Below are 13,915 nucleotides of genomic sequence, written 5' to 3' on the forward strand. Positions count from 1 at the left end.
ACATAGTCACAACCACTGTCGGTGTCATTATTATCACAGCGAGTTGATGACTCCATTTGAGACAAACAGATTGTCACGATGGGAATTGACAAACAGCTTTGCTGTAGGGAGCATTGCAAAATATGAAACGTTTCTTACAGATAGCGTGAAAGCTATCTACTGTCGGTTTGAACTAGGACCTGTGTTTCTTTACAGCACCCTGTCTACCCCTGATGACTTCTTTGCTTATTTATTGATGTAAACCGTAAAAGAAGAAAAATATGAATTTACATAGCAACATTAGCGATGATTGTTTCTTTTTGAAGGAAAACATCAAAGTCGCTATCTATGCACAGCACATACTTTACTAAGAAATGGACTCAAATATACTCTTTGACATTGACGAAGTGACTAACTCGACGTCAAGGAGAAATATGAGGTCACGTAAGGTGATATTGCACTAAAACGTCTGCATTCCTTTTTCTTGTCATTATGAAGATAACAGCTCGTGTAGTTGGTTTCTATTTTACTGTCAACGTGTATGTGTAGTCGAATTGAGCAGAAATTTCTTCCTAATTGTCGCATTTACTATTTTTGCTGTTGTTTATTACAGTGGTTCTTAAACTAGTTCCATAATATTATGATTTAATAAAGTATCTATTACATAATTGGGTATGGTAGGCCTACATTGTTAGCCTAACGTCTAGAGCAGGACTGGGCACTAATAACTCAAACGAATCACTGCAGATTTTCTCATAATTGCCCACTCCACCTTCCCCGGCTGAGACGAGTACACAGGAAGGTAAACATTGCTCAGTGACGGATTGTATAAGGCTTTTACGAACTTTCGGCTTTCGCTGGTCTCCTGAAATCCATCACTGCCTACTGCGCGTTTGTTTATAAGGCATTGTAAGCGACAAGGGCATGAGCGGGGGTTTCTGAGTTCCATTTCGCTTACCCGTTGTGCCCAGGGCTGGACTAGTGTGTCGGTTTTCCATCCCAAACACTAGAGTTAAAATTCTGATGAGACGAAGTGCAAATCTGGTGGACGAAGAATACAAAGTTCTTTTAATTATAGAATTGTTAATAGTAGCTATAATTATGATGAATCCTGTCTTTTTTCGTAATCTTAATATTACTTTATTAAGTTTACAATTTATTGTATTAGTATTATTTGTAATATTATACATTTATTTAAATAATTTTGATTATTAATTATTTTCATTTTGTAGGAGGGTTTCTCGGAGTACTCATAATTTCAATAATTGCTTCGGTAATCATCACCATAATGTGCAACGTAGATCACCTCTCATAATCCATCAACTAAATCTGCGTCAGAACGCGTTCTATTTTGGCTATGTTATCTCCGGAGAATTCCATATGAAAATCTATGAAATTTAATGTTTGTAAATTCAACTAGTTTCGATATTTGTTACAATATGGCTACACTCGTTTGATCATTTATATCTTGGCATTTAACTACATGACCTATTGAACTATTACTGTCCGTTAAAGTCCATATATGGCTTATATTTTCAGCCCCTTTTTGATTCAAGAGCACTGTTAATCTTCCTTTGGAATTTGAGCAATGAACTGAGTTTGTTTTGATTATTGTAGTTTTCTCATCTTAGGGGCCCAATATTCCATGGCATGGCCGGACACTGCGCATCAAATCGTAACCCGCGCACTGTGCAGTGAGTTCTGTATAACGACATCAGGCCGTTCAAACCCTAAAAACTAGTTGTTTGTCGGTTGGTGTAAACATCAAGGTGAATATGCTTTCCATCTGAAAACCATATGTTGCATATGGATCCTGATACTGTTCTTTAACGTGAAGCAAACTTGGCCCATTCTGTTAATCTACTCCGTATGACCGGAAATAATGTTTCATGATAAGTACCTTCTTCTCTGTTATGAGAACCATAATTTTTATTTTAGAAATCAACACAACACTGAATTCACAATATGTCAAATATTATACACAATAAATAAATACTTCGTTGCTAGAGAAACATGGACAGCAGATGAGCGATAATTTCAGTGTCGTTTGTTTTGCCGCATACCGTATTTGAAACAGTTTGTTACATCGTTATATAAACGAATACTATTTAGTTTCATTCCTTAGACTTTCTTTTTAATATATCATTTCTTCTTCCTCCATTAATTAGGTTGTTTGACGTGTTGTGACATCAGTCCATTGTAACATTTGTTTTGGAAGTCTTTAAAACTACATTCTATTTAAGTGTTCTGTTCAGCTATGTCTGTGGTTCAGAATCCCCTCTGTCGTGGCAAATATTCCAACGTCCTGTCTGATTTCTGTATTTCTTATTTTATCTTCTTTTGTGCAGGCTCTGGCTGTGTGTAAAAATTTAATCTCTGCTGTCATTTTACCTACGGGTGCTTCGTAGGTATCCTGGTTTCCGAACCATACGCAGACAGGCAACGATCACAGGCATAGTTTTAAAACTTTAATTGACTGGGTTTTGCTGTCTCTTTATCCAGCTTTCTTTTTATTGTTCCACCAATATGTTGGAATTTTGCTATTTTACTTGTTATATCGTGCCGCAGCTAGCTCAGATAATTGAAATGTCTTACCTGTTCTAAAATGTTATTTCCCATCATGCTTTTTATGCAATATGTTGTTTTCTTCGGTTTTCCATGATCTTTGCCTTTTTTTGTAGATATTTATAATGTACATACAGGGACATCGTTTTATTTTTACTAACATTTTTAATATTAACCTGGCTATACCTTTGAATTAACGGTTGAGAACCGGAAACACCGTTTGCTACCCCCTTCCACTGGAGTTCGATGATACTGGCGTAAAATACAAACAAATCACTTTACTAGGTGTAGGAGGGAAGAAAAGTAGTTCATCCATTTATGTAAAATATGAAATATCGCGATTTTGAGTTTGATAATTTTCACTAGATTTTTGTTTAATCAAAATACAGTACAGTATTAACAATAATTGTTTTTATTCACGAACTCAGTTATACATGTGAACGTATTCATTATGGAGTGTATATTATACATATTATTATACTGTCTACAGCACATTAGCGTACACTATAGAGAATGAAGTTAAATTTAAAAGTAATGAGAATATGGATATTTAAACACATTTTTTTAAATGATGGTCGTTCATTTCGATACAGGCTTCAGATCTTTTGTGCATATTATCGCATTATAGACTATTGCATATAATTCCAATTACCAGTTTCGTCCTTCGCAGTAGTAACTCATGTTGAAATAATTCTGTACCTACTCTATAAAAGAGTACCTTACGTATTGTAAATTCAATCTTCACTTCTGCCCGACCTGCACAGATAAAATTACTCAGACATGCTATCTACTGTCCGTCCAAGTGGCTATGTTGCAGGATCATAGAAAGGGGGGAAATCACGTGACAGTTAATTACTTAACGAGGCCCTTTTATTTAAGTTATTTTAAACAGTTGTATAATATTACGTAGACGTCCAATTCCTAACAGAAATTAATGTTTTCACAAAGAGCTAAGACAGCCCAGCCACTAGTCTTTACAGAGGGGCGAGTAGAAGCAGGTGGGGGAAATAGGGATGCGACGTAGGCAAACGGACGACAGTACTTGTGCGAAAATATGATTCAATATTGAAAGCTCTTTCGTCACTGAAAAACGCGAACATATTTCTGGAACATACTATACTCACTAAGTCAGCATTGTTTACTATATGTGGCCTTGGTTCTGTGTGGAGGTCAGTTGGAACTTCATTAGTAGAAAGGGTGGGAGTGAAGTACATTCAAAAACTCAGGTACAATAAAAATTGAAGTAAAAATAAAATGATGTCCCTGTAGTTTGTATAGCTAATTCAAATATAATCTTTTGAAGTAGTTACTTCCGATTTTGATAGAATGGCTCGATCCTCCACGTATAATATTGTTTTATGTATGTATGTATGCATGTATGTATGTATGTATGTGTCGTATGGGTTTGTGGCTAATTTCTTCCATTCTTTAATAATTTAATTTAGCTACATAAATTAATATTAAATAAAAGTAGAGAAAGTTTGCAAGCTTATTTCACTCCTTGATTTGTTTCCACATAATTTGTATTTGTTTATTTTGTACTTTTTCATTATACCGAGTATTGTGATGTGAACATGCAGCAAATATCTCGAGATTATTACGAAAATATACGCTTCATGTTACCATACAAACAACATTATTATTTACTGTATATGGTAATCACGCTCTCTATATTTCAATGTACTGATCCACAACTAGAATTCAAAAGTTCAACAACGAGATCCTTTATAACTGGCTTCCAAATTGACTGACAGTTATTGAATTTTGAATACCTAATGATTCGATCCATCGAAATTGACAGGCTTTTTAATTTAATTTCCCAACAAATGTGATCTGTACAGCTGGCTAATTCGTTATACTAGCCGACATCTGAAATTTTGAGTTCAACGATAAGATGCCTCCCAAATAAGCAAATTTGGTGAAAGATAATATAAATTCTAACGCTCTTTCATACGCTACCAATCCGCGTGACCAGATAACAATGAAAATCTGAGATCAATAGCAGTTCTCTATTGCTAATGATTTATCTCATTTAACTGGCCATCAATTGGAATGAGAATTTCATGTGTTGTTTTTCGAAATACTAACTTTTCTATATAATTTCACTATTAAAAAAATTCAAACGAAACGCTTCCGACCTGAATGATGTGAGCTTGACTACTGGTGCACTAATTCATGTCAGCTAGGTTTCAACAATAGTACGATAGGATGTTTGACATGAGAAAGATTCTTCGAGAGCCTGTGAAATAGTGTTGTCGAAGCTAAGTGTTGTTCGAGTGTTTCGTTTACTTCGCTGTTCTTTCCCCACAATTATCGCCGTATCATCGTCTCTGAATAGCCTTTCTAATGAGGTTAAAATAATAGAAACACGAATACAAAACATTCGTCGCTGAGAATCGAATATTAGATTGTTGCTTTCATGGATAACTACCACGAATTGGTACAATCGAAGGACTCCCTTCAGAAATGGGATGGCTCTACTTTTTGGTCAATTTAATGCTTTGCTTTTTAAAAAATTTGCCCGATCTTTTAGTGCAAGAACGGTGTGATTCTGAACATTTGGTAGTAAGTTACAGTGGAACTGAGCTCCCAATAGTTTCGTTGCAAAAAGGAGGCAGCTCCTGGAGATTGTGTATATCGTCGTTGTTCCTGCAATAACTCCTATGTGACATATTTATCAATTTTCAGATTTTTGCTCTATTAAATAACTTAAATAGTGATACAGCAAATAATAAAGTCTTCTATTATATTTCTTTGTTTCGAATATGTAAGAATTCAAAGTCTCCTATGTACTGCTGCTATAGGATGAATAAATGTGTTTTTTCTTCCTACTGAACAATTTTATATTTTGCACATAGGAGTTATTGCAGGAACAACGACGATATGCAGCGATAACCGTAAGTAATGTCATTGATTTCAGGGGGTATTCTTTGGAATATTTAAAACACAAAAGTTTAATACAATTTTGCTCGTTTTTCTTCCTTTTTTGAGATAAAAATTGTTTCATTTAAAACATTTCATAGCATATTTTGGGAAAGCCATTGATTTAATTCCCAGAATGATCAGTTAATTTTAAGAGAGCGGTGTATTATGATAAGAACGATTGAAATAATTTTAGTTTTGTCGTTTAATGTGTGCAGAACTTTGACCCGAAGAAATGCAACATTTTAAAATTCCTTTGCAGAACGAAAAGTTACATTCATTCGGATAAAATTTCTTTAAAGGCCAAAACTAAAATTCTTTCAATAATTTGTTATAATACACTTCTCTCTTAAATGGACTGAGCATATTGGGAATTAAATCAATGGCTTTCTAAAACACCGTATGAAATAATTCATATAAAACAATTTTTATCTCGAAAACGAAGTAAAAACGAACAAAATTGTATTAATTCTTTTTTTGTTTGAAATATCCCAAAGAATAACCCCATGAAATTAATGACATTACTTACGGTTCAGCCTGTATATATTTATTCAGCATAGGCCTACAGTTTATATAATATCTGCTATGTCTTATGTTGTAGTTAATTATATTCGCACAGTAAATGTTTTTTTTTTACTAATTTCGGCACCGCAACCTGAGGCTTATTGTGCCTAGACCCACAACTCTACTGAACACACACACACACACACACACACACACACACACTGCAGGACTTCGCCTTTTACTGGGTCAGGGTACCCGGGGGGCCACTGCGAGACACCACACACACTGGGACAATGGACAGACAACCAGTCCCCGTGAAGAGGTCCGAATTAAATCCCCCTGACTTCACTACCGGGAATCGAACCCGGGCCGCCTTGATCAGGAGTCCAGCACTCTACCTCAAGAACAAGGAATCGGACAAATGTGTGTTTAGTGCAAAATGTGGCTAATTATATCCGATTTTATTGCAAAAATGGAGTAGCTCTATTATTTGTTTATATTTCACATCCCTAAATCCTGATTGCAATAAATGAATGAATGATAAAATGAAACTCCTAGGTATAGTCGGACCATCGTAAGATATGCGACCTGAACTCTAATTCCTTCTCAGCCTCGGTAATTCATTTCTCTCCCTGCATTCCTATCTCTCTCTTTTCTATCTCTCTCCCTTTCTGTCCCCCACTACTCACAATTTTGGCCTTCTTGCGGGACAGTTTACAATATTTGCACTTGCAGTCCAGTGTTGTCAACTCAACATGAATACTGTAGCACGGAGTGGCGAAAGAAATATTAAGTACGTAATAGCATTTTGCGATGAAGAGAAACAGGTCAATATCTGTTTCCTATAAATCAGGCAACGAAAAGAGCAACTGATATCACAGGCGAGGCTTATTTTATTTCAATTGATTATGTATTAAAATTATTTACTTAACTAATATTAATAATACAACATTTTATGTAATTTATATAGATAGGTCAGAACTCCTAATAAAGAAAATCAGGAGAGAGGGAGTCTGTGCAGGAGATGAAAAGCTAGAATCACCAGAGAAGGACAGACTAAGGGAACTTTTAATTGTTGTAGATGATATGAACCGATGTAGTTTAAGAAGAAAGATACAAGAATTTTATGAAGAAGTTTCAACATTGAATAAATTACTGAAAAGTAATAATTTCCAAGGTTGGAGAGAAAACTACGGAATGTAATTCGAGACATAGGATTTAGGTTTAAAAAATGTAGAAATACAAGATGTATTTTGATTGAAAGAAATAATATTGTAGCATGGAGGACCAGTTATTTATGACACCGTTTGAAGAAGTTTGGCAACATCCCTATTCAGCAAGGTTCGTGGCCTGCTGTTTAACGTGGTGGGAGGAAAGCGGGTGGAATGGAGTGAGTACAGGCGTTAACTTTTCCAAGAACGACGCACTGAAGTGGCACAGATCCGATGGTCCGACAATACCTAGGACATACTCTGAAAAAAGAAAAGAAGTTCAGATGAAATTTTAAGTTTTAGAAGGTTTTTTTGTTTTCCACAACTTTGTTTTGGCAGGGAGCCCTTAAATTGTTTCATGGATTGTCAACACATTTGGAGGACACGTAGAGGAAAGGTAAATTTCTAGTCAATACCTTTCACAGACTCGATTAATTTTGCCCTTAGGATTCGGGTGTAGAATATTACATTGATTTGTCCTCCTCAGTGAAAACCACAGGCATTTACTGTCCCAATTTTCGAAAAAGAGGAGCAGGTGCAGGGGACATGCTTCTCCCGAGGAACTGGATCATGTTCTCCTCTCGCTATAGCTGTGCAGTCGTACCCACTCCACCGCGCCCCGAGCCCTCCGCGAGCCGTGCCGTGACCCGTTATCCGTGCCGCATTCAGTCTCCAACTTACCTGGTGAGAGACCGTGTGTATCTGTGTTCTCTGAGTGTCGTGTGGGATCGGATACAAGTGTCATCGGTCATCGTTATGAGGAGGAGGGTTCACTGTAGTGAAGTCACCATGCTTATACTTACGTGTTATACTTTAACGTGTGTTGTTTAAATACTCGTTTGATTCTTGGACGTGAAGTAGTGTTTTATTGAAGGTAGGCTCCTGTCTTTGAAGTTAATACAGACCTATGGATATATATAACGGCAAAATTGAGGTATGCTTGCGACTTTCGGCATGTACTTCGCACTCGTTAAGCTGCGCAGTGAATTAATGCTAGGAGAAGGAAACTGTTGGCGTTTAGCCAGAACTCTTACTGTGAAAATGCGTTTTTCTAATTGTATATACCTTATAAACATTTCAGAATTGGTAACTTTCGTTCATCTTTCCTTTGTAGTTGCACAACCACATGAAAATGAATAAATAAGATTAGAAAAAATATTCAAAACAGAATATAAACAGAAAAAAATGAATGTAAAGATAAGCGAACGCAGAGGTTAGAACGTTAAATAAAAAATGTTTCCCAGGTAGTGCTAAGAACTTTACATATTCCTAAAGAAGATCCCGTGAAAAATTTATGTAGGAGTTGGATTTTATAAAACTGTCAGTCAATTATATTCACTTGAAATAACATCTTATAGATATCGGTATTTTCGTTACAAAATCCCCAAAATTGATTCCAATAAAAGGCGAATTAATAGTGAAATATTCACTTCCTACGCATACGACTGTTCCTATCCTTGCCTTTTATTACGTACAGAATATTGCGGTCTGGACATGTGCGACTACATTTTACACATTCCTTTTGGTTACGAAGTTTTTAACTAGTTTTAATTGGCTGGCAGTGGCGTGATTCAAATACTCGGTGTGGAATGTAGACGCTGTTTCGAAGTTTGTTACATAACGCTACTGTCGTGTAGTTACTCTGGTGTAAATTTAATAATTAACGCACTGACAAATATAACAGTTATCCATCGTGTTACTCAATAGGACATTCCGTTTAACAGTTGCTACACGTTTCACAGCAACCGATAACAGACGTTAATCTTTCTTTCGTTTATTTCTGTTGTTGCCTATGTACTTGTTATTTTTCTCTCTTTATTTTATATATCTTTGTTCTCATTATCTCTTTCTTCGTCTCCTACCTTTCTTTTATTTTTTACATTTTCTCTTTCTTCATGCGTTGATTGTTTTTTTTTGTTATATCTTTTTGTCTTTCTCTTCCATTCATTTCTTCTTCTTTAACTCCACTTATCGTTCTTCTTTTTTTGTTCCTATTTATTTTTATATCTTCTTTCTCCCCCCCCCCTTCTTCATAAACTCTTCTCATTGTTTTGTTTCTGTCCTTTGTTCTGGTCTTCTTTTTTCTTTTTTCCTCTTCTCTTACGTTACAATACTTACTTTAATTTATAATAACCGCTACATTTAATTTCCTTAACTATTTTTTTCTCAACATTCCCTCCCCCATTTTCTCCTGTTTCCTTTCTCTTTTTTTCTGCCTCTTTTTTATTTGTTTATTTAACAATGCTGTTTCAACTACTGGGTTATTTAGCGTCGTCGATGGAATTGATAGTAGCAAGATGGTATTTGGCGAGATGAGGCCGAGGATTCGCCATAGCTTACTGATAATCGCCTCACGGTTGGGGAAAACCTCGAAAAAATCCAGCTAGGTAATCTGTCCAAGTGGGAGTCGAACCCACGCCCGAACGCAACTCCCTATCAGCAGGCAAACGCGCTACCGCTTGAGCTACGCCGGTGGCTCCTCTTTTTTTCCGTCTTTTGTGGTGCATATATGTTTAAACCCGTAGCAAACACTACTGATATTCTGATTTTTACTTTCTCATTATACGAATTGTAAAGAGAGAGTATTTTATGCTACAAAGTATAAATTGCAATATTTTCACAAAAATAGCCATGTTCAGCATCTCCGTTGTATAATAAATTATTGTTTTTGAAATGCAATCAGTTTGTTTGTGCAAAGTGATTTCTCCTAAACTATCGAAAAAATTTTGTTAATATTCAGTATTTGCTAATTAATTTATTCGGAGATGGTGCACACGATACAAATTTTTGTAAAAAATTAATGGTCTCTGTTTTAAGTCGCAGACACAGAATGATGATTTAGTAAAAATCAAATTTTGTGTACTATGTAGAACAAGTGTAGTTCGTACCGATTTTTTAATTACTTATTTATTGATCTTTTATCAACTACGAGGATATCTAATATTGGTGGGATTGGTAGTAGCGAAATAGTATTTAGCGAAATGAGTCCGAGAATTTGTTGTTGGATCACCTGACATTTGGCTTACAGATTAGGGAAATTTTGGAAAAAAGATACACGTAATCGGGCCAGCCAGGATTCGAAGCCACACCCGAACGCAGCCTCGGATTACGAGCCCCAGTCGAAACCAACTCAGAAAGCTACTACACAAGTCGGGAAGGGTTCCCTTTTTCTTAAAGATTAGCGGTTACTACTTACAAAGCCTACTTTTATAAGTGGGTGTATTTCCACAGAAAAAGTAATAATTTTACAACTGTCTCAACGATTATACTGCAGGAATGTGGTTAGGATATGTTCATGAATCATTCATATCTTTTAATGATTACTAGCTTATATCATTTTCAAATACTGTATTGATTTTTGTAAATATAAAAATTTTATTTAAAACAATTACAGATACGAATAACTACAGAGGGAGCAACTTAAAACGGCTCGCTTGAGCTAGTTCTGCCAACAACGAGTACCTAGCTTGTTTGTGCTGAGCTACTATAGATTATTATTTATATTATCGTTGGCAGTTATACAGTGTAACCACAGTCTAGTATATACAGTCACGAAGCTTGAGTTGTTGAGGGAACTAAGAACAATAGACTGTGCCGGTACTATTTCGCATTATCTGTGATGAGGCGATAGTAGCGGTCCTAATGGTTAGCAACTATCTATGGATGCATATTTACTACGTATTAAGCTTCGTGACTTTATAATATACTAAGACTGTGGTGTAACGCTAACGCTACTATCGATTGTTTCTACTGTCGGCTGGCAGTCGAACACAGTTTTGCTTCTACTTCAATGCTTTTCATTTCTCTCTCTTATGTGGCATGTACAACGGGCCGGTTTTAAGTTGTATAAATTAATAACATCTAAGTAAACAATACTGTACGACTTGAAAATGAAGTTAGATATCTTACTTTAGAGATTATGAAAAATGTCTTTTTTTGTGCAATTGGAACGAAAGGTCTAACAACGAGTACCTAGTATAGTATGTTACTATTTCTCGTATGTAAGTCTATGTCTTTTTAATAATAGTTAAAGAAAATACATTTTGACTGGGAATATCACCAATAACACGATAAGGTAACAGAACTGTTGCAAAACGCGTGAAACTTATTATGAGAAAGTGCATCATCTTCGTTTATTCGTTTTTCCTTGGTTTTAATATTTTCTTTCGATATATAGTTGATATACTGTACGATCAGTTTAGGTAGCACTGTATCCTGCATTCTCTGTAAGAGTGTTATCATTATTTGATTTATGGGTACCTTCAGTTATTCCAGTTGCTAACTTCTTTGTTTTGCTTGTGTTCTATCCCCTAGAGAAATTTCAGTTTCTTATGTCGTATTCTGTTTTTATCCTCTTCCAATATTGTTCATTGTTCATTATCGCCCAGAAGCTAGTGATGTGTTAAATTTCGTTATCCTTTCGTTTGTTTACATTATTCTGAATGTGTCTTCAAAGTATAACAATAGGGGTGTAACGGTTTCATTCATTCGCCAATGGCTTCGACAGTTCTCCTCGGCTTACTTCAGATGTTCTCACACAAAAGACCGGACTTTTGTGACGTGAATTTGGCTCGACTCCGGTCTTCCGCCTAAGACAAAACAGGACAATCTTGCTCTAGGCGGGATTCGAATTCATGATATTAGCCTTAGTTGCGTGCCCAAACCGCTGGGCATCAGCAGTATGACAGGTTATATTTAGGAAATTAAAAATTTTAAATCTGTTCTAACCTATAATTTCTAAATTACCCTGATTCTAGTTATACCCATATTGACTTTATTTATATATCCTTGTACAAAATTAAAATTGTAATGCTGTGGGTATCGTGGAATTCAAGTAATTTTTAAAGTTATTTTCACTGTTGCTAATAAGTGTTCGATAACACTAGTCAACAAATTTTAACTTTTTGTCCGTCACAGAAATGAAATCAGCTGATTTTTACTAAATCGACCCTGCTGATTACGAAAATAGCAGCGAAAAATCTGTAACACGTAACATTTTTGTGTGACAGAAGGGGAAATATTTTGATAAAAAAAAAAACGTTTTCGCGCATTTCAAAATACGTAATTACAACAGTGAAAATAAATGAATTCCTAAGATGCAAAATTTATACCCAAAATACACTGACGTTTCACAGAAAAATAATAACGGTGCATAAATAATAATTACAATAAGAAAAAATGGCATTATGTTCCTTTTTTTCCCTTCAAAATAGGCTTTTACTTTATTAACTTAAAACTGGATCAAAGTAACTATAATTTTTTAAGGTTTATAAATTAAATTGATTAAAATCTCAAATCAAATAATTTAGGAGCCCTACATTGAAGTAAACAACCATATACAGACTTCAAGCTACATTAAAAAAAAAGTATTTAGTTACTTAGAGTTATTTTTTCCTCTTGTAGTTTGAGTCACCTTCTCTGAATAAAAACCAACAGTAGTCCCCCATCATGCTAGAATCCCACCTTCCTTGATATCGTTGTTCCATCCTGCATATATCTTGATGGAATCTTTCCCCTTTTTCATTGCTTACAGCTCCTAAGTTCTCTAGGAAAAAGTCCAGATTGGAATGGAGGAAATGTACTTTCAATGACATTCGACAACCAAGCTTCTGGTAACTATGCAGGAGTTCTTGTACAAACTGTTGGTAATTGTCAGCTTTATTGTTACCTAAAAACCCACTAACAACACTTACAAAGGCATTCCAATCTTCTTGTTCCTCAACATTTAATTTTTTTTCAAAGCTCTCATCTTTCAAAAGTTTCCTAATTTGAGGGCCAACAAAAATTCCCTCTTTCACTTCAGTCTCACTGGGTTTCGGAAACATATTCCTTACATATGCAAAACCTTCTCCATTTTTATCCATAGCTTTAACAAAACTCTTCATTAAACTAAGCTCGATATGTAAAGGAGGAACCAGTAATTTTTCCGGTTTTACTAAAGGGACATACTTGATATTATGTTCTCCTGGGACATAGCTTTCTCTGGGAAGCCAGTCTTCACTATGTAGTGTTTTTAAGTCGCTTTACTACCCCACAAACAGAGAAAGCAACAGTATTTTGTGAATCCTTCCTGAAGTCCGAGCAATAAGGCGACAATTTTCAAATCTCCGTAGAGTTGCCAGCAGTATATTTTATATTGGACTGCATTTAGTAACACTGACAAATTTATATAAGTTTCCTTCATATCTACTGAATACGCCACTGGAATTGATGGTTTAGTGTTTCCATTGTGCAATAACACTGCTTTTAAACTTATTTTGGAAGAATCTATGAATAATCTCCATTCCTCTGGGATGTGTTGAAATCCTAGTTCTTCCATTAAGCCGTCTATATTTACACACATTCACATAGAATTCTTCATTATAAAATACTTTGAAAACCGTTCATGTCTCTTCCTGTACAATGAAATTTTAGTATCTGGTGCTAGCAGGTTCCATTGTTGCAGTCTAGACCCTAAAATCTCAGCTTGTTGTTTAGTGAGATTAAGATCTCTTATTAAGTAGTTCAGTTCACATTGTTGAATTAAATGGAGTTCTTTATGATGTTCTGGGTTATAGGACGGATCAGAGAATGTTGATGGTTGAGCTAAATCATCTATTTGTTCTATTGGAAGAACCAATTCCTCCAATTGCGAAGGAGGATTAGGAACAGGGAGTTTTGGTCCAGGTGGTACAGGTCTTATTGCAAATGAAACATTAGGATATTCAATTTTAGATCTTGTTTTCTTTGAAAAT

General features: G+C 35.4%; 1 protein-coding gene across 12 annotated transcripts in view; it reads left to right on the top strand.

The window, feature by feature from the left end:
* The window catches only part of LOC138709217 (uro-adherence factor A-like), a 1,183,483-nt gene that overhangs the window by 1,052,262 nt on the left and 117,306 nt on the right, over positions 1 to 13,915 (top strand). The window contains exon 1 of one of the 12 annotated variants that reach the window (XM_069839818.1): positions 7,852 to 8,055. The exons of the other annotated variants lie outside the window; for them this stretch is intronic. The gene's annotated coding sequence lies outside the window, so the exon portion shown is untranslated. Of the gene's footprint in view, positions 1 to 7,851; positions 8,056 to 13,915 lie in introns of those variants that run through there. 12 annotated transcript variants of the gene reach the window in all.

The sequence above is a fragment of the Periplaneta americana genome, chromosome 11 (assembly GCF_040183065.1).
Source record: "Periplaneta americana isolate PAMFEO1 chromosome 11, P.americana_PAMFEO1_priV1, whole genome shotgun sequence".
Taxonomy (NCBI): domain Eukaryota; kingdom Metazoa; phylum Arthropoda; class Insecta; order Blattodea; family Blattidae; genus Periplaneta; species Periplaneta americana.